Source organism: Durio zibethinus, chromosome 10 (assembly GCF_047325235.1).
Source record: "Durio zibethinus cultivar Kanyao isolate XHJ-2024 chromosome 10, ASM4732523v1, whole genome shotgun sequence".
Classification (NCBI taxonomy): Eukaryota; Viridiplantae; Streptophyta; class Magnoliopsida; order Malvales; family Malvaceae; genus Durio; species Durio zibethinus.
In genome coordinates, this window is record NC_143171.1 from 17,871,374 (window position 1) to 17,890,461 (window position 19,088).

The 19,088-nt window shown below is 27.0% G+C and overlaps 1 long non-coding RNA gene across 1 annotated transcript in view; it reads right to left on the reverse strand.

Annotated features, from left to right (window-relative positions):
- Nucleotides 1–1,533: 1,533 nt before the first annotated feature.
- LOC111291996 (uncharacterized) overlaps nucleotides 1,534–19,088 on the reverse strand; it is a 32,020-nt gene continuing 14,465 nt past the window's right edge. The window contains exon 5 of the long non-coding RNA XR_016345802.1: nucleotides 1,534–1,605. This is a non-coding gene — a long non-coding RNA (uncharacterized LOC111291996). The remainder of the gene's footprint in view (nucleotides 1,606–19,088) is intronic.

Consider the following 19,088-nt stretch of genomic DNA (forward strand, 5'->3'; position numbering starts at 1 on the left):
CTTTTGAGCTATGTGGAGTGAGATACAGGAGTCTTATTTGAAGGGACTAATAGGTTTCTAGTATATTAAGATGGCATTGTGGGTGTGATTATATGGTGCTGGGTTATTGGAGGATATCTTAATGATACTTTGAGAAGGCTTACCAAGACTATTAAAGAAATGGATAACTACGAAAGCCAAAGCTCTTTGGATTATTGGGGCTGATTGTCTGTTATTTGGGGTTATTAGAATGATGATATGCCACTGTTGAGATTGATTTCTTTTCTTAGGATCGGTTATAGGCAGCTTGGAGCTTTAACATGTGGGCATGATTTGATTTTTGAATGACGATTGGTATGGTTTAAATTGGTGCTTTATTAATTTATGGTGAAGGTGTTGCAGGTTAGAGTATTAGAAACAAGCTTAAAACAACATTTAGAAGTTTTAGGCCATCACGAGATGAGTTTGGTGGAATTCAATTAGTTGTGCCTATTTTCTACTTTATTATAGCTAATTGGTTTGTAGTTTATGCAGCAAAGTGGGGATGTCTTTCCTATTTAGTTGGTGAAATTTTATTCCAGTGTTGTTAATTAGCGTTAAAAGGAGAACGACTGTTCTTAGTAGTTATGGTCAACACTGTTAGTCTAGATACTCATGTTGTTTTGTTAATAAGTATAATGAGGGAGGTGATTTATATTGTTTGCTTCACATAGCTTCTGTTAAATTGCATTTAAAAGTGAAATGTGTTTCTTTTGGGTGACTCTAGTTGTTAACGAAAGCGAGAGATGGATGACTTTGGATGCTAATGGTTAGGTTGGTCATTGATTATATTATAATGCATTTGGAAAAGCTAATGGCATGGTTGATTCTCTGGCAAAGAAAGATGTAGCTTGAGGTATTACATGTTTTCATGGATGTGGGATTGGTGCTTGCTTGTTGGCATCTAGTCTTACGTTGGCTATATAAAATAAAGAGTTACAAAGTTGGGAAAACATTTAAATGAATTGTTCTTTACTGTGAGATTTTCAAACTTTCAGTTTGATTATCGGTTTTCAATGCATCTGGTGTAATAGAATTCCAAGATGAAGTTTTTATGATTTTGGTTTGGGTTTTGCTGGATATGAAAGAAGTTAAAGTCAGGTGTCCTTTAAGCTGATTTGGTTTTTAGTGCTAATTTTCATCAAGATCAAGACAGTACCTGCTATTTTGTTGTGATTTCATTATATGAGGTTCTTTGTTAAAGTCGTATTAGTTGATTAGGGCTTCTAGCTTTATTTTTAAGAAGTCTGTTGTCCTTTTTGGGGGATTGCTTACTTTTTGAGGGATGTCATTATTAGGCCTCCTTTGTTTTGGGTGTATGTTGGACTACTAAAAGATTTTATCTCACAATCAATAAACTTACTTCACTTAGCAAAAAAAAAAAAAAAAATGAACTCTTCCCAAACACTTCTCTATTCCATCCCCTTAAAAAGTCTTTTGGACTACTCATCTTTTTTTAAAAAACATGATCTTGGTCTACACTACACCACCATTTTTCTCCATTCATCGCTTGTTGATTTCATAAAGGTCCCCTCAGTCAGCTTGCAATCGATAAAGCGGAATAGCTTAGAGCCCCAATCTACTGCTCTGGCAGAAAGCAATAGTTGACAGCAATCAGATATAGTTCTCTTCTACCCCCTTTGGCACAACTCTTTAAAAACTTTCACCTATTCAGTATCTACTAAAGCATTAACATGAAAATCAAGTATTACATAATTGAATAATCAAACAAATAAACTGATAAATAAATTAGAGTATAACAAGACAAATCCAACATAACACTGAAACAAATCTACATACAATGAAATTTGAACCTAAAATTTCAAGGTTCTAAACATTTATAATCACAAAAAATAAATTTTAATTTTTTTAGGGGGGGCCATTTTTATTTTTTTTTAAAAGGAACACTAATAAATTATATTCATTATACATATATACTAGAGGGCTTGAAAATTCTTGAGAGGGCCTTGGCCCCTCTTGTTTCAATGTGGCTCCACCATTGACACTAACTATATCAGCTTATATATGTAATATTTGACAAATATTATTAAGTTATTTATTCACTGCAGATACTATCAATATCCTTTTTTAATTTAAATTAAAATATTCTTTTTTTTGAACCATAAAAAAAGTTTAAGACTAGTCAATCATTTTTTGTCACGTGACATCCACATTAAGGTTTTTACAAAAATATTTAATATTTTTATTTAACAAATAACGTGCATATAACAAAATTATACTAGTTAGAAATCATATAGGCCAGTTAAATTAACAGTATTATAATTTTGATTAAAATGATACATTATTTGAAAGTTCATTACATTTTATTTCTTTGGGTGCCAATTTTTATATTTTTCCAAAGTTTAGATACCAAAAGTATAATTAACTCTTAATGTGATAAAAGGTCAATGAATAAAGAGTTAATTACATTTTTAGTATTTGAACTTTGAAAAAATATATAAATTGGTACTTAAAGAAATAAAATTTACAATTTACATAATGAACTTTCAAATAATGTATCATTTTAATCCAAATTGTAATATTGTTAACTTAACTCTTTTATATGATATCTAACTAGTATGATTTTGTTATATACATGTTATTTGTTAAATAAAAATATTAAATATTTTATATAAACTTCATGTTGATGTCATGTGACAAAAAAATGATTAATCGATCCTAGACAAATTTTATGTTTCAGTTAAAAAAAAATATTTTTTAATTTATATAAAAAAAATTATGTTGATAGTATGTGTGGTAAACAAATAGTTAAATAATATTTATCAAATGCCAAATATATAAGTTGATGGTTAGTGGGATTAGAATTTGTGTTAGTATTATTCATAATTTGAAAGTTTAGAGTATAAATTATATGTTATTTAAAAGTTTAGAGTACAAATTATATATCATATTTTTTTAAACACTAATTTATATATTTTCCTAAAATTTAAGTATCAAAAATATAATTAACTCCTTGAATAAACCTACAAATAGATGGAGTCGACAACATTGATTCTTTAATACAGGGAGGGAAAATAGATATTAATCCCAAAATGGCAAATGGGACTGTGATTCCCAATAATTCGATTAAAATATTTTTTATCGTCCTACCAAAATAAAAAACCTTCAGTGATTTATTAAATTTTGAATTGAATAATTATTGGTAATATAGTGTGAACCTATCAAATTTTAGGATAAAACTTATATGAAATTTTTTACATGAATTTTTTTTAAAAATTTATTTAATAAAAAATTCAAAATGATAAATTAATATAATTTAATGTTAAGATCAATAATATGTAAAAAAAATATTTAAAATATTGTTTATAATTCAAATTTGATCAATATTTATTTAACAGTAAAAATTTTATCAACATTTTTATTAAAAATGTCTATCTAAAAAATATATCAAATTTTTTTCAAAATTTACATATTTGATCTATGTAATGAGATCTTTCAATCTATCAATTCAATTTTTAATTTTAGTTTTTATTTAATCGTTTTTGTTAAAAAATTAACAAACTTCACCTAAAAATTTTCGACCAAATCTCACTACCAAAAATCTTTTTAATACCAATGAATTTTTATTGTTGAAAATTTTTTAATAATAATGACCTTAGCTTTAATATTTAAAACGATTTCTTGAATTTCACTTATTTCCACAAAAACTTATTTTTTATTTCCTTAAAATTGCAAATCATTTAATTTTGGATTAAAATGAAAGCATTTTGTCTTAGAATATTTTCTAAACTCTCCAATATTTAAGCAGGATTTCAAAAACATTTCTTTACTTTGGGATTTCTAATGATACTTCATCAAATCAAAGATAATATTGTTTATAAAAAATAATTATTGAGAATCCCTCTAATATTTAAATAAGATCTCAAGAATTATTTTTACTTAGAATATTATTTTATTTTTATTTTTAAAACATTTCTCTTTTTTTTTTGTTTTTTAAACCATCATTAAAAAACTAAAAATTATGAATGCAAAGTGAAATGCATGAATGCGATAAAATAGATTATGTGGATGACAATTAAAAATGTAAATGTATGCAATAGATTCTATCGAGTAAATAAAATACAAATGCATGGGAATGTAGTATGGATTTACTAATTGGGATCAAAATTTTAGGTTTTGGAATCAAAATTTAGGGTTTGGGAAAGCTTCAATTTAGATTTAAGGTTTTTTTTTGGGTTTAGGGTCTGGTAAGTTTAAGGTTAGGGTTTTAGAGATTAGGGTTTAATTTTAGGGATAATTTAAGGTTTAGGATTGAGAGACCAATGATCACTCAAGCCTCCTTACAGATCCATTATATCTAGTAGACTTAAGAAGCAGTTTTAATAATCATGATGCCATTTACTTCTTAAAGGTTAAGGTGATAGGCAAATGTGCTTAACATGCATACTAATGCTTATGACAATTAAGTGCTAATTATGAAATTAAACTATGTGCAAATGATGAATGCAATTAGACCACCATACAATTACATGATAAAGGCAATTTCATAAACACTTAACAAACTAAAACTATGACTAATCAAACAACCACAAAAGCACGATGAAAAGAGAAAAAAGGGTCTCTTAGCCAAGCATTAGGATTGCCTTCGCCAAGAGCCATTATAGCCTAGCTAGGGAACTCTGTGTTGGACATTCATTAATGACCACTAACATATTGCTAAAAACTATATCAAAAACTTTGAAAAATAATAGAAAAGCCCATTTTTATTTCATCAAACACTTTAAAAAAACCTTAAAACATAATTTTTTTTTGGTTTTGAAAGCCTTTATCAAATACTTAGAAAACATTTAAGGAAATGTAAATCCTACTTAAAACCAAACAAGAAGGGAATCAACCAACACAATAAAGCAACAAGGGAAAGGAAAGGGTCGTGACCTTACATGAAAAGGCTAGACCAAGAGCATCATATGGCATCTTAATAAAATTAGCTTTAGCCTTTAACTAGAAACACATTACACACATCAAACATATATCACACACTTAGAAAACATATTTAGAAAACCATTTTTATAAACAAAAACATTTATCAAACGCATAGAAAACTATCTTAATGTAAAACCAAGAAAGCCATTTTTTCTCACAAAATATAAAATAAAAAGATCAAAAGGCAAGAAAATATAAAACACAAGGACTCAACATCACAGATGCATCCAAACTCATTTTCATACCAAAGGAAACACCAAGGAGTGAAGGAGAAATTATTAGCATAGCCCAAGAATTTCTAGGCTGAGAGTTTCACAATGAGGTTTCGTGGTGCTTTTTGATTACTTCTTCATTTCACATACCTGCCATTGGATTGATAGGATGAAATAATGAATAAAATGAGGTTGTAGTAGAAGTTTGACCCAATGGGCTTAGTTTGACCAAATTTCTCTTGGGTTTGATCGAATGTTTTTCAAAGCATTGACATGCTAGCCAACCTATGGTTTCAATTTCAAATAAATTCAAAACTTTCCCCTTAGTTTTTGGCCTTGAAAGTTCATCCAATTTTGACTAAGTTGCCCTTTAGAGTTAATTTTGATTGTTGACTTCTACCATTTGCTTTGAATATCAATTGTAAAAATCAACTTGTTCAAAAGACTCAAAATGCTCATGAGGTTCAAAACTTTTTGAAAATGGCCTGAGTCATGCGCTAAAATATCAAATTTTGACTAAAATGTGCTCAAACAAAATTAAATATCTACAACTACCTCTCTTTGCATGTTCTTAAGAATCAAGAATGATGCGAAGATTAAGACAACTTTATCCAAAATTAAAAACTCTTTAAAGTTTTTTTTTTTAGTTTTTTTTGTTGTATTGTTTTGTTTGTTATTATGCTTTTTGTTGTTTTGTTTTTTGGATTTTTTAAAAATGTTCCACCTAAACAGATGTATTTAAAGTTAAAATATTTTATCTTAAAAAGCTCTATTGAAGAAAGGCTTTGAAACTAAAATTTCACTTGAAAATGACTCTTCTTGCATCGAGGTTTTGAAGCTTTAAAAATTTTCATCTTAAAAAACTTTTCCTAAATAGAGGTTTTAAAACATTGTAAAAAAAATCTCTTTTGAAAATGACTTCTTCTGAATAGAGGCTTTGAAACTTTCAAAAATCTCCTCTTGGAAAAAAGTTCCTTTAAACAAAGGTTTCACAACTTTAAAAATCTCATCTTTAAAAGGTTCCTTTAAAAAAAGGCTCTACAACTTAAAAAATCTCATCTTAGAAAAAAACTTTATAGGTTATGTTAAAAATCTTGCCACAAATTGACTTTTCACTTCTAAATTTCTTTAAAAAACCTTTGCTTCTTTTAGCATGCTATATTTTTAAAACCCTAGTTTTATAATCTTTTTACCATACTGAGAGAATATATATGCAATTAATGCAATAAATGCAAAAATATAACTATATGTGATGTAATCATTCAATTCACACCATGCGTTTAAAATCACAATAACAAGGTTTTCATAACCAATTTTATCTTTCAAATTTTGGATACAACTTTTAGATTTTGTTCATAAATTCTGGCATATTTAAAGTGTTCCCATTTATTTAAAATCTTTTCTTAAAATTCTTTATCTTTCTTCACTCATTATTTTTATTTTCTTTCTTTCCTTCTTTTCTTTACATTTTTTTTTCTTTTTCTTTCTTTCTCTTCCCATTTTATTTGCTTTTGCTTTTATTTTTTCTAAAACTCAAGAAAACGTCTATATTTCCTATTTCATCAATGTTTACAAAATTGACAGTTGCAACTATAAAGAAAATGTCTAATCTCAAAATAAATGGTGAAATGTTAATGTCTATATACAAACTCTAATTATCACATATGCAAAATTCCTTTCTAGTGATTATAATGGAAATACCCTTTAATGCAAAACTTACCCCAATGCAAATCACCATTACAAAGATGCATACACAAATATCATTATAATGATGTAAATGCCTTCAACAAAAATGCAAATGCAAATATCTATCTAAATGATGCAAATGTCCCTTACAAAGGTTCATATGTAAGTATCCTTATCAATAATGAAAATGCAAATATCTTTTCCATGATATAAATACCTTTTAAAAATATTTATTAGGGTGATGTAAATGGAAAATATGCAAGTAAAATGAATAGATCAGAGGTGTTAATGCAAATGTCCACTATCAATCCTGCCAATGCAAATGCCTTCACCACTTACAACATAACAAATGTTCTCCATAAAAAGCAAATGCACGTGTTTATCCTAATGGTGCAATGCAAATGTTCATTCCATTGATCTAAATGTATATGACTTTTAGTTAGATACAAAATACATATCCTAATGTTGTAAATGCAAGTGCTTTCGAGGAATATGCTATCGCAAACACTTAATTCAATAATGTATATGCAAGCACTTATTCTAGTTATAACTTTAAAGATGTAAATGCAATGATATGTGCAATTATCATTTACCAAGATGCAAATACAAGCCTCTATTCCAATTATTCAAACACAAATAATCAATCATCATGATGACCTCTTCCATAATGCAAATGCAAATATTTATCTTTATTAACAAAAATTTTTTTCTCATCATGCAAATGCTTCTAGATACGTCAATGCAAATGTTTATTCTAAGGAAAAAATGTAAATATTTTCCATGTTGCAATACTTCTCACAATGATGCAAATGTAAAAGTTTATCCTCATAAATGATGAAAATGTAATTTTTTTTTATGATACAAATGCCTCTACAAAGATACAAATGCCAGAATTCTTAAAAATGATTTTTAGGATGTAATGGCCCCAATGAAATGTGTTAGCCTTGAATTGATCTTTATTTTGAAAAGATAAAATATTAAGCAAAATGAGCTTCATCAAGATTTTAAAAAAGATTTATTTAGTACATGTTTTAAAGTTTTATTATTTTTGGTACTTAATATATAATATGTTTTTCAAAGTGATATTTGATTTGAAAAATATCTTTGAAAATTATTTTAAAAGATTAGTCTTAATGTTTATATCCAAAAAACAAATTTCCAAGATTGACAATTCTTTGTAAAATGTTTTCAAAGTTTAAACAAACTTTTCTTAATTTATGTTTTCATATTTCTCAAATCAAAACTATTTTTAAAAATTATTTAATTGAGCTTAAATGAAAGTTCAATTTTTTTTAAAATGAACTTATTCATTTTGGACTCAATAGAATTTTGATAATATTGGCTTTGAGAAATAGATTAACTCGAGAAAGATGTTTTGTGAAAACATAGTTTTTCAACATTGAATTTGTTTCATTTTTTGTATTAATTTACAAAGTTTTAATATTTGAATTTTATATGGATTGAAAGCTTTTTTAGTCTACTTTCAAATGGATCAAACAAAATCAATATCTAAATTTTCTAAGATTGTGAATTTTTACTACAGACTATGCTTTTGTTTAACAACTACATAAGGGGTAGTTTTAAAAATTCACTATAATTTTTATACATTGAATTAGATAGTGAATTCTTATATGGATAGAAATCTCCCTAAGCCTAGTTTTTAAATCTTCAAACGAATCTTAATTTGGAGTTATATAACTCAAGATATGATTAAATTAGTAAATAGAGTGCAAAATCAAATACAACTAACAACACTGTTCATCTAGAATTACCCCGTATGTAAAATTAGCAAAAATCAATCGATTGGGTACCAAAAAGGATCAATCCATTCTGCTAATGATCAAAATTTGAGTGAAATTCAAGAGCCAATCAATCACCTATCAAAACCAATTAACCCCTTCAATAAAAATAGCCTTTAACAAGTAGTTTTTCAAGAGATAAAAGTGTATTTTCTTCTCCAAACAATTCCCAATCTCTAGAAACTTATTTTCTCTATAAATTGGGTATTCCAACACACTTGTGAAGTATGAGACCAAGCACCAACAAGCCTTACTTCCATTCTCTTAAGAATTTAAGAGTTTTTAGAGCTTCAATTCAATATCCTTTGTTTTTCTTATATCCAAACTATTTTTTGTTGTTCATTCATCATCCTTTATAGTTCATTAGGCAAACAGTTAACTTTTGAAAGGTGTTTTTAGTTTGTAAAACATTAAAGGTAAATTGTAATCAAGAGGTAAGGCATCATCTTGAAAGGTTTTGAGAGTTTTTGTATAAACTTACTTTGTGAGATTAGAAGTTGCTTCCATAGCCTAGAAATGTAAGAAATTAGAGGTTGCTATCTTAGCCTAAAAGGATAGGGAGTGAGATGTTGCTATCTTGAGCCTAGAAGAGATAGGGATTGTATTTTACATTTCAATTAGTGGATTGAACTCCTTGGCAAATAAGGCTAAGAGAAAGGACGTAGGTGCCTTTAGAGAATAATCGAACCTTTATAAATCTTTGCATTTGATTTCTCTATCCTTACTCTTTTTTTTTTCATTGTTATTCATTTGTGCTTTAATTTCATCATTTCTTATATTTTTTATTTCCTATTTACATTTACTTGAAATTTTATTTTTGGGAAAAAATTTGGAGACAATCCAATTTACCTCTTTTTGGATTGTTATCTACACTTGAGCTAACAATTGGTATCAGGGCTTTGTGATCTCTTCTTTCGAAGATTTAACAACCTTGAGTAAAAGATCTTATGGCTCAATATGTGATCTCTCTTTTCGAAGATTTAACAACCTTGAGTAAAAGATTTTATTTTTGGGAAAAAATTTGGAGACATTCCAATTTACCTCTTTTTGGATTGTTATCTACACTTGAGCTAACAATTGGTATCAGGGCTTTGTGATCTCTTCTTTCGAAGATTTAACAACCTTGAGTAAAAGATCTTATGGCTCAATATGGTTTCCCAGATGGTAAGGAAGTTCTTAAAGATCCCAAGTTTGATAAATATGGGCTATTGGAATGAAATATGAGAATGAGGCAATTCATAATGGCTCATGATATTGGAGCATGGTTCATGGTAGAAAGATGGCTTAGAACTCCTTCCAAAGATGCAAAGTACATGAAGCAAATAGTAGATAATGCAAAGCTAAGTGCATTCTCTATAGAGCTCTAAACTTTTATAACTTCAACATAGTCATAAATTGCTTAACCTCTAATGAGATATGGAAAAAATTAGATGAAATACATGGAGACAAGAATAATGAGGAGGAAATTTAAGAAAGATCTTGTGAAAGTAAATGTTCAACTACTAACAAGATAAATAAAGATGAGAACTTAAGTGAAAGGCAAACCTCTAACCAAAATGCATTATGTCTCATAGCTCTTGAAGGGCTTAAAATAATCTCTAACTCTAGTGATTCAAACTTTTATATATTAGATGAATTGCAAAACACTTTTAATGAGTTAGTTATGGAATTGTAGTCAATGAGTTTGAAATATAAAAAAACGATTTCAAGATTGAATGTAGAAAATAAATTTTTTATAAAAACAAAAGATGGTTTAGAAAAATAAAATAAGAAATTGAAACTGAAACTGAACTTTAAAGCTTGCCAAAAGAGAATTGAAATTTTGAAAAAAAAAAATTTTGATTTGAAAAAGATGTTCAAAGTTTTCAATAATTCATGTGTTATAATGACCAAATGCAATTATTGTAAATTTTATAGTCATTCCATATCCATTTGTCCCATAAAAAAAAGAAAATCATGTTTAAAATTTGGCAAGTGTGGGTTCCTACAAGAATAAGACACTTGGTCACTAACTTTTAAGGATCTAATTTGGGTACCAAAAATCAAATAAATAATGTCTCTTGTAGGTGTGCTAGAGCAAGGAGCTATATTGAAAATTTGAAGATTGAATACTCTAGAAACATAATGGAGATGGGTAACCTTTAAACTTTTATTTGAAGTAAATTTGAAATTGGTTGTCTATTCTTGATTGAATATTGAGTGCTTAGTTGTTATATGCTTTGTTGATATTTCTTGATTATGTAAAATTAGTTATAGTAGATTACATGTTATAAATTGTATGATTGTGAAAAATATGAGCTTAATTTGAGTATGTATTTATTTTTTAGCTTAATTTGAGTATGTATTTATTTTTGCTCTTAAATGTATGATATAAATATAATCTCATGGTTGGTGAAATTGATATTGTACATTCTTGAGATATGTTTATATTTTAAATTTGAAAACTTGTGCATAAGCATGATTTTATATATGAATATTGGATATTGATGATATCATGCTTTATGTAATTATCATTCGTGCTTGGTGTGATTAATTATATACTTAATTGTTTTTATATTTATGCATAAACTTAGAGGGAGCATACAATGTTTAATGATTTTGAGATTTTAAGTTTTGCTTTGAAAATCATTTTTGTAAAAGTCAAGTTTTAAAATGTGAAAATTTGTTTTAGCAAGTTTTTAAGTATAAAATGAATTTAAATATCTTGAGTTCAATGATTTAAACTTGCTCAAGTAAAGAAACTTGATTAACTTGCAATGATTTTAATTTTTAAAGTGTTAAATGCAAGTTTTCAAAGACTTTTATAGCCTAAAAGTTCAAATCTTGTTTTTAAGCATATGTGGGCATAAAAACCATTTGGACATTTTCAAATGTTATGTAAAACTTTTCTAAATGGGTTAAAGAACTTAAAATACATTTTTAACATATTTGCCCTTTAAAGTAGCTTTTTCAAGTAAATATGGGATTTAAGAGTTTTCTTTTTTATTTCCTTATTTCTAAGACCAAATCACTACTTAAACAACTTTGTTTTGTTAATTGAAATTTATTGGAATGGCTCAAGATGATTGAAAATAAGCTTGATTAGTTTTGAGATTTATTAAGTTCTTTTTCAAGTAAATATGAGTTTTTAAAGTGTCAAAAATAAAAAAAAATCTTGAAAATATTAAGCTTTGAATGATTTTTCCTATTTAGTTTGTCATAATTAATGCTGTTTGAATGAATTTAGTGCCATGAAAATGTGTTTTAGTGTCTTAATACACTTTGTATAGTATATGTTAATGTTTGAAAGCAAAGGTCTAAAGAGGTTGCTTCAGAAATTTGTTCATATTGCACGTGTTTATGACTCAAATAAGTTTCTTATTTATGAAAAATATTCACAAACTTGTTCCAAAATTTTTTGAATGGAAGTCATAAAGGTTTAACTGTTTCAAGGGTGTTTATGGCACTATTCATTGCATAAATGGGGTTTGGACATTTGGAAAAGTAAAATATATACGTTTGTTAAGTATTTTGTACTTTTATCACATCTATTTGATCATTTCAAACTTGTTTGAAGTGGTTTCAATACATAATCTTTATCCAAACACATTTTCATACATGAGTTTAAAGAAGGGGTTAGTTGAAAGATTTTCAAAATCATGCCAAAATCTGCTTCAAAATGTTTTTAATCTAAATGCCTTTTTTCCACAAGTCTAAAATGATGTTTAAACATGTTTAAAATTTATTTTTGACTAAAACAACAAAATCCTAGATTTGGAATAAAAAAATCATAATTTTTCACTATTTTATTATTTTGGCAGAAAAATAGATTAACCTTCTATTTTACCCAACCGATCCATTTTTGTTCCAGAATGCAAAATTAGCTTAAAATCCTAAAATGGATCAATCCCCTATTTATCCGATTAATCCATTTTTGTTCTAGAATGTAAATTTTGCTCAAAACACTGAAATGGATTGATTCCCTCTTGGATACAATCAATTCATTTTTTGCAAAATGCACCAAAATTGAATTTGGCTATTCCAATGGGTTAAGATCTCATGTGCAAAGCTTATGTTGCACCCTTTTGATCATATGATTTTGATCAGATGACTTTTGACATTTGATCTTTAACTTTTAATTTTGACCTTAACCTTCAATTTTTCAATAATTTTTTTAAAAAATGATTTTTTGAATTAAAAAAGATAAGCATTATGAATATTTATTTGATTATATTTTTTAATACTACCTTTGAAACAAATATTTGCATTAAAATTGAGAATTTACTCCTAATGCTTGAATTATTATTTCTCATTTTTGAAATTCAATTTCATTGTTTTCATAAATCCTCTTGTGCACATATGGATGAAATTATCTTTTAATGCAATCCTTATAGGGTCAAAATATTTGATTCTTTGAAAATGCTAAATTGCTTAGTTCTTGATTTTTGTTAAATGATTTTGAAATATATTTTATTTTTATTAATGATTCAAAATTTATTTGCTTGCCTATAATCATGAATTTTGATGAAATATTCTTGAAATATTGTTTATCTTTATGTTTAATTGATTTATTAAATTTTGTTAAATATGCTTATTTTTTTTGTTCAATTAATTTTTTTTCTTTTTGTTTTGAGATTTTGAGTTGATACATTGATGAACTTCTTAAGCTTAAATGAAATATATTGTTAGTTTATCTATTATTCTTGTCAAGTGAATGATTATATGATAAATATTATTTAGCTTGACTTGACATGTTTGTAACAAGACTTAAGCGAATGATCTTCTTATGATACTAATTTTTATTAATCTTCTTGTGATACCAATTTTGTCTTAAGTCATTGTTGGCCAATGATTCGTGTAGGCATATTTATTCTTTTATGCTATAATTTGCTTGAATATGTTTTGATGATTCCTTGAGTTTTTAATTTTTTATGGCCTAACATTTGTTTTGACATTTTTTTGGTGATTTCTTGAATACATATGAATATTGAATATGTCTTCTTTGTGTTCATTGTTGATTTTTTGCACGTTACATTGAAACCTTTAGCTTTAGCGCTATAATTGTGCTATTTGATATTCAATGTAATTTATAGCCTATAGCTTAAGTTAATGATATTGTTTTGATAAAATATATCTCTCTTGCAATTGGTAAATTGTGTTGAGTTAACAAATTTTCTTTTGCCTATAATGACTTAGAATAGGAAATTCATTTTCTAACCATTGGTATAATTTTTATCAATTAGTATTCTTGATGCTTCTAATGAATATTTTTTATCAAGAATTTTTCTAAGTTTATGCAAGGAAAACTTGAAATGAGCATGAATGGATCAACATTCTTTTTGGGGTTTCAAGTAGAGCAAGCAAAGCACTTTCATCAATCAAGCCTAATGTTGCTCAAATGAAGTGGATTGAAAAATTCAAAACCAAATGAGCACAACAATAAAGCTTAAAAAGTATGAAGGTAATTATGTTGAATCTAAACTTTATAGGTGTGTGATTAGTTCATTGTTTTATATTTTTATAAGGAGATTGTATATAATGTTTAATACATAATTTGATAAATGGTTGCTATGATATGTGCTTAAGAGGTAGATATACTTTGATTGCATTGCTTTGAATGTTTTTCATGAGAGATTATGTGCAAAAATATGATTTATGATTAAATGTGTTAACACTTTGCATAAATTAGTTACCAAACTATTTGATAAAGATTGTTTTAACTTTCATGAAAGATTGGATTGATTAATGCACTTTGATTGATATTCATGCCTAGTTCTAAATTGCTTTGATGAGACTAGTGATTTTCAATGCATGAATATTTGCTTAGGATTAAATCTTTGAACATGGCTATGAGTTGACTATGTTGATTTCTTGATCTTTAAATTGCTTTGACTCATAAATTATGAACTATTAATTTGAAATTTGCATACATGTTCAATGATTAGGACCATTGAGATAGCATGTACCAAAATGTGCCTAACTGCTTCCATATCCTTTTGAATTGGGTATATTGCTATATATCATTTGAAATGATTTTGCATATGCTTGTATGTTTTGGATTAAAATATATGTTTGAATATTTGCATATGTTTGGATTAAGCACATTGCTATGCATTGAAATAATTCAAAATATAATTGAATAATGCTTTCATTATTTCTTGGTATAGCATATGTGTTCATCATGTTTGAAAAATCATGCCTATATAATTTAAGTTATAACTTGATGATTGAAGCTTATTACTTATTAGTACTCATGCTTTATCACATATGTATGAGGTTATGGTTATTGTTTAATATTTAGTTTGAATAGGATATACTTATGAAAGATTGCTTTTTTTTTATTTTAAAAATATTAATTGAATCTTTCATATGCTTGAAATATTTGTAATCTTTGAAAGTTGTTGGACAAAATTACTAATGAATTTTTTAAATTTCTTAAATGCTGATGCTCATTATGAAATATGTGCCTATCTTTGATATAGCTTATATTTTACATACAAAATTGTGTGTACCTTAAATTGATTACTCTTTATTTTGAAAAAAAAAAAAAGAAATCTTAGAATACAATTTTGCTTGAATTAAATGATTTGTTTAGGTGATAAGATATCTTTAACAATTGGTATGAGCTTGAATATATGTGTTGAATTTATGCTTAAATGGTATTGATGTTTTACATTCTAAGCACATTTTATGAAAACATGATTTATGAGTAGTATGCATGTCATTATTTTATCTTTCTGCTCATAAGTTTCATGTAGTAAATTTAAGACTATTGTGCTTAAATGCTAAAATTGGATACATTGATACATCTATGCTTTTGTGCTTGAATACATGTATTTGAATTTCATTGTGCATATTACACTTGAATGCACTGATTCTTTATGCATTATATTATTTGATCTTGAATTTTGTTTTATGCTTTGAATTGATCTCCTTTTTGCAATGAGAAAAAGGAAGAGAAATATTTTGTGGATAAATTTGCTTTGATATACATATATGTGGCTACTTTTAATAGATATATATGCTTTAACAAATTTGTATATTGAATTATGAGTGTCGGATTAGAATGAAGAATGCATTAGTTAAGGGAAAGTTTTGTTAGAAAGCATGCATTGTTTAAGGAGTTTTTTTTAAATATAATTTTCAAAAATATTAAATGTTTTAAAAGAAAACCTTTCATTAAGTAAATTTATTTTTAAGTTTTGTCATATAAAAAAAGAGGAGATTCTTAGCTGTGAATTGATTCTTATTTTGACATGATAAAACATTAAACTAAATAAGTTTGATCAAGATTTTAAAAAAGATTTATTTAGTATATGTTCTTAAATTTTATTATTTTTGGTACTAAATAAATAATATATTTTTCAAAGTGATATTTTATTTAAACAATATCTTGGAAAATTGTTATAAAAGATTGCTCTTAATGTTTATATCCAAAATACAAATTTCCAAGATTGACAATTCTTTGTAAAATGTTTTTCAAAGTTTGAACAAACTTTTCTTTTTATTTTTGTATTAACCATCTTTAAAACTTATTTAATTGAGCTTAAATGGAAGTCTAATTTTTTTTTAAAGTGAACTTATTCAACGTGGACTCAATAGAATCTTAATAATATTGGCTTTAAGAAATGGATTAACTAGAAAAAGATATTTTGTGAAAATAAGGTTTTTCAACATTGAATTTATTTTTTTGTATTAATTTACAAAGTATTAATATTTGAATTTTATATGGATGGAAAGCCTTTTGAGTCTACTTTCTAATGGACTAAACAAAATTCAAATTCAAATTTTCTAAGAAAATATTTGAATTTTTACCAGAGACTATGTAGTTGTCTAACAACTACATAAGGGGTAGTTTTGAAAATTCACTATAATTTTTATATATTGAATTAGATGGTGAATTTTATATGGATAAAAGCCCCTTAAGTCTAGTTTCTAAATCTTTAAATGAATCTTGATTTGGAGTTGTACAACTCAAGATATAATCAAATTAGTGAGTAAAGTGTAAAACATGAGACAACCAATGACATTTTTCATCCAGAATCAACTCACATATAAAATCAACAAAAACCAATCGATCGGGTATCAAAAGGGATTAATCCCTTATGCTATGACAGTTAAAATTTGAGTGAAATTCAAGAACCAATTGATCCCCTATCAAAACTAATCAATCCTTTCAACGAAAATAGCCTCCAACAGCTAGTTTTTAAGAGATAAATGTGAATTTCCTTCTCCAAACAATTCCTAATGGCTACAAACTCATTTTATCTATAAATTGGGCATTCCAACACACTTATGAAGTAAGAGAGCATGCATCAATAAGCCTTAATTCTATTCTCTCAAGAATTCAAGAGTTTTTAGAACATAAATTCAATATCCTTTGTATTTGTTGAATCTAAACTATTTTTTGTTGTTCATTCATCATCCCTTGTACTTCATTAGGAAAAAACTTAACCTTCGAAAGGAGTTTTTAGTTGCAAAACATTATAGCTAAATTGTAATCAAGAGGTGATGCATCTTTTTGAAAGGTTTTAAGAGTGTTTGTAGAAACTCATTTTGTGAGATTAGAAGTTGTTACCGTCGCCTAGAAAGGTACAAAATTAGAGGTTGCTATCTTAGCTTAGAAAAGATGTAGATTGCATTTTGCATTTCAATTAATGGATTGCGCTTCTTGGCAAGTAAGGTTGAGAGAAAGGACATAGGTGCCTATGGAGAAGTACCAAACCTCTATAAATCTTTGAGTTTGATTTTTCTATCCCTACTCTTTTATTTTTGTTGTTATTTAGTTGTGCTTTAATTTCATACATTTCTTATTTTTTCAATTTCCCATTTACATTTACTTGAAAATTTATTTTTGGAAAAGAATTTGGAGACAATCCAATTCACTCCATTTTGGATTGTTATCTACCCTTGAGCTAACAAAATGCAAATCCAAAATTTTTATTTGAATGATGCAAATATCTAGGTGATGTAAATGCATAACTCTTACCAAGATGTAATTGCAAATGGATACCCTAATGCTGTATATGCAACTACTAAAAAAAGATGCAAATATAAATGTCTAATCCAAATATGCATATGCAAATGCCATTCCAATCATACAAATGCTAATGCTTTTAAATATGTGAATGCAATGATCCATGCAATCATTATCTACCAAAAGGTGAATATAAATCTCTATTCTATTTATGTGAATAATCAACAATCTTGATGCAAAATGTAAATGAATTTTACCAAAATACAAATGAAAATGTCTTTATACAAATGCAAATGCCCTTTATAAAGATGCATATGCAAAAATCCTTACCAATGATGGAAATGTACCTTCCTTTTTTGTGATGCAAATTCATTTACAAGGATGCAAATGCGAATATTTTTCCCAATGATATAGATGTCCTTAATAAAGGTACGCATGCCTATTTCTAGTCTAACGATGCAAATGCCTTTTAACAAAAGTGCAAATGCTAATATCAATGTAGATGTCTTTTGAAAAAGTGCACTTAAAAATTTCTCATAATGATGCAAATGCAAATACAAATATCTATCCCAATGATGCAATTGCCTTTTTTAATGATGAATATTCATGCCAAAAGATGTAAATGCTTCAAAATCATTCATTTTCAATTCTTTTTACTCTTCTTTGCTCATCCAATTGTTTTCTTTGAATTTTTCCCTCTAAAAGAATGCCTTTCCCACTTCCCAATGTCCTTCTCCACTTCCCAATGTCCTTCTCCCTATTATTTCCACTACTTTACTTATTGTTTCTTTACCAGATTTCACTCTTTTTTCTTCTTAAATAGGATTTCTTGGCTTTCTTTTCATTTTCACTCTCAATTTATCCTTCCTTCTTCCTTCCCTCATTGATTCCAACATACCACATTCGTATGGTCACTTCAAACTTAATGATGCATATATGAAAAAACAAAGATGACAAACAACTATGCTCCTTCTAATCTTTAAGTGCTTAAAAGAATTTATTTTTCTTTTCAAAAAATGTTTATTATTTATTAGGAAACATTTTTTTAAATCAAAACCAGTCTAAATGATTTCCTTATTCATTACAAAAGTGCTTAACTAGTCACTCAAAATTTTTCAAAATGATCAACAAAGTTGCCTTACATAATTAAATTCTATAATAAAAAATTCAAACAAATGTGACTTTGGAGTCTCTTGAAAATTGGTATTCTAATAACATCTAAATATATAGAGTTTTTACATAATAAAATTGGTGCTAAATTCTAAATTTTTTTTTATGGATTTTGGTACTTTTAATGTTATTTTCATGATTTTTGGGTTTAAGGTTTGTGGAATTGATTCTTATGCAATCTATTCATAAAAATGCATATTCAGCCATGCAATGCAAGCTAGTAGCTGAACTCCATTGCTTCCCTTCATCTATACAGCAAAGCAAGTGTTTGAAATGCACAAGGATAACTCAACCCCCATCATA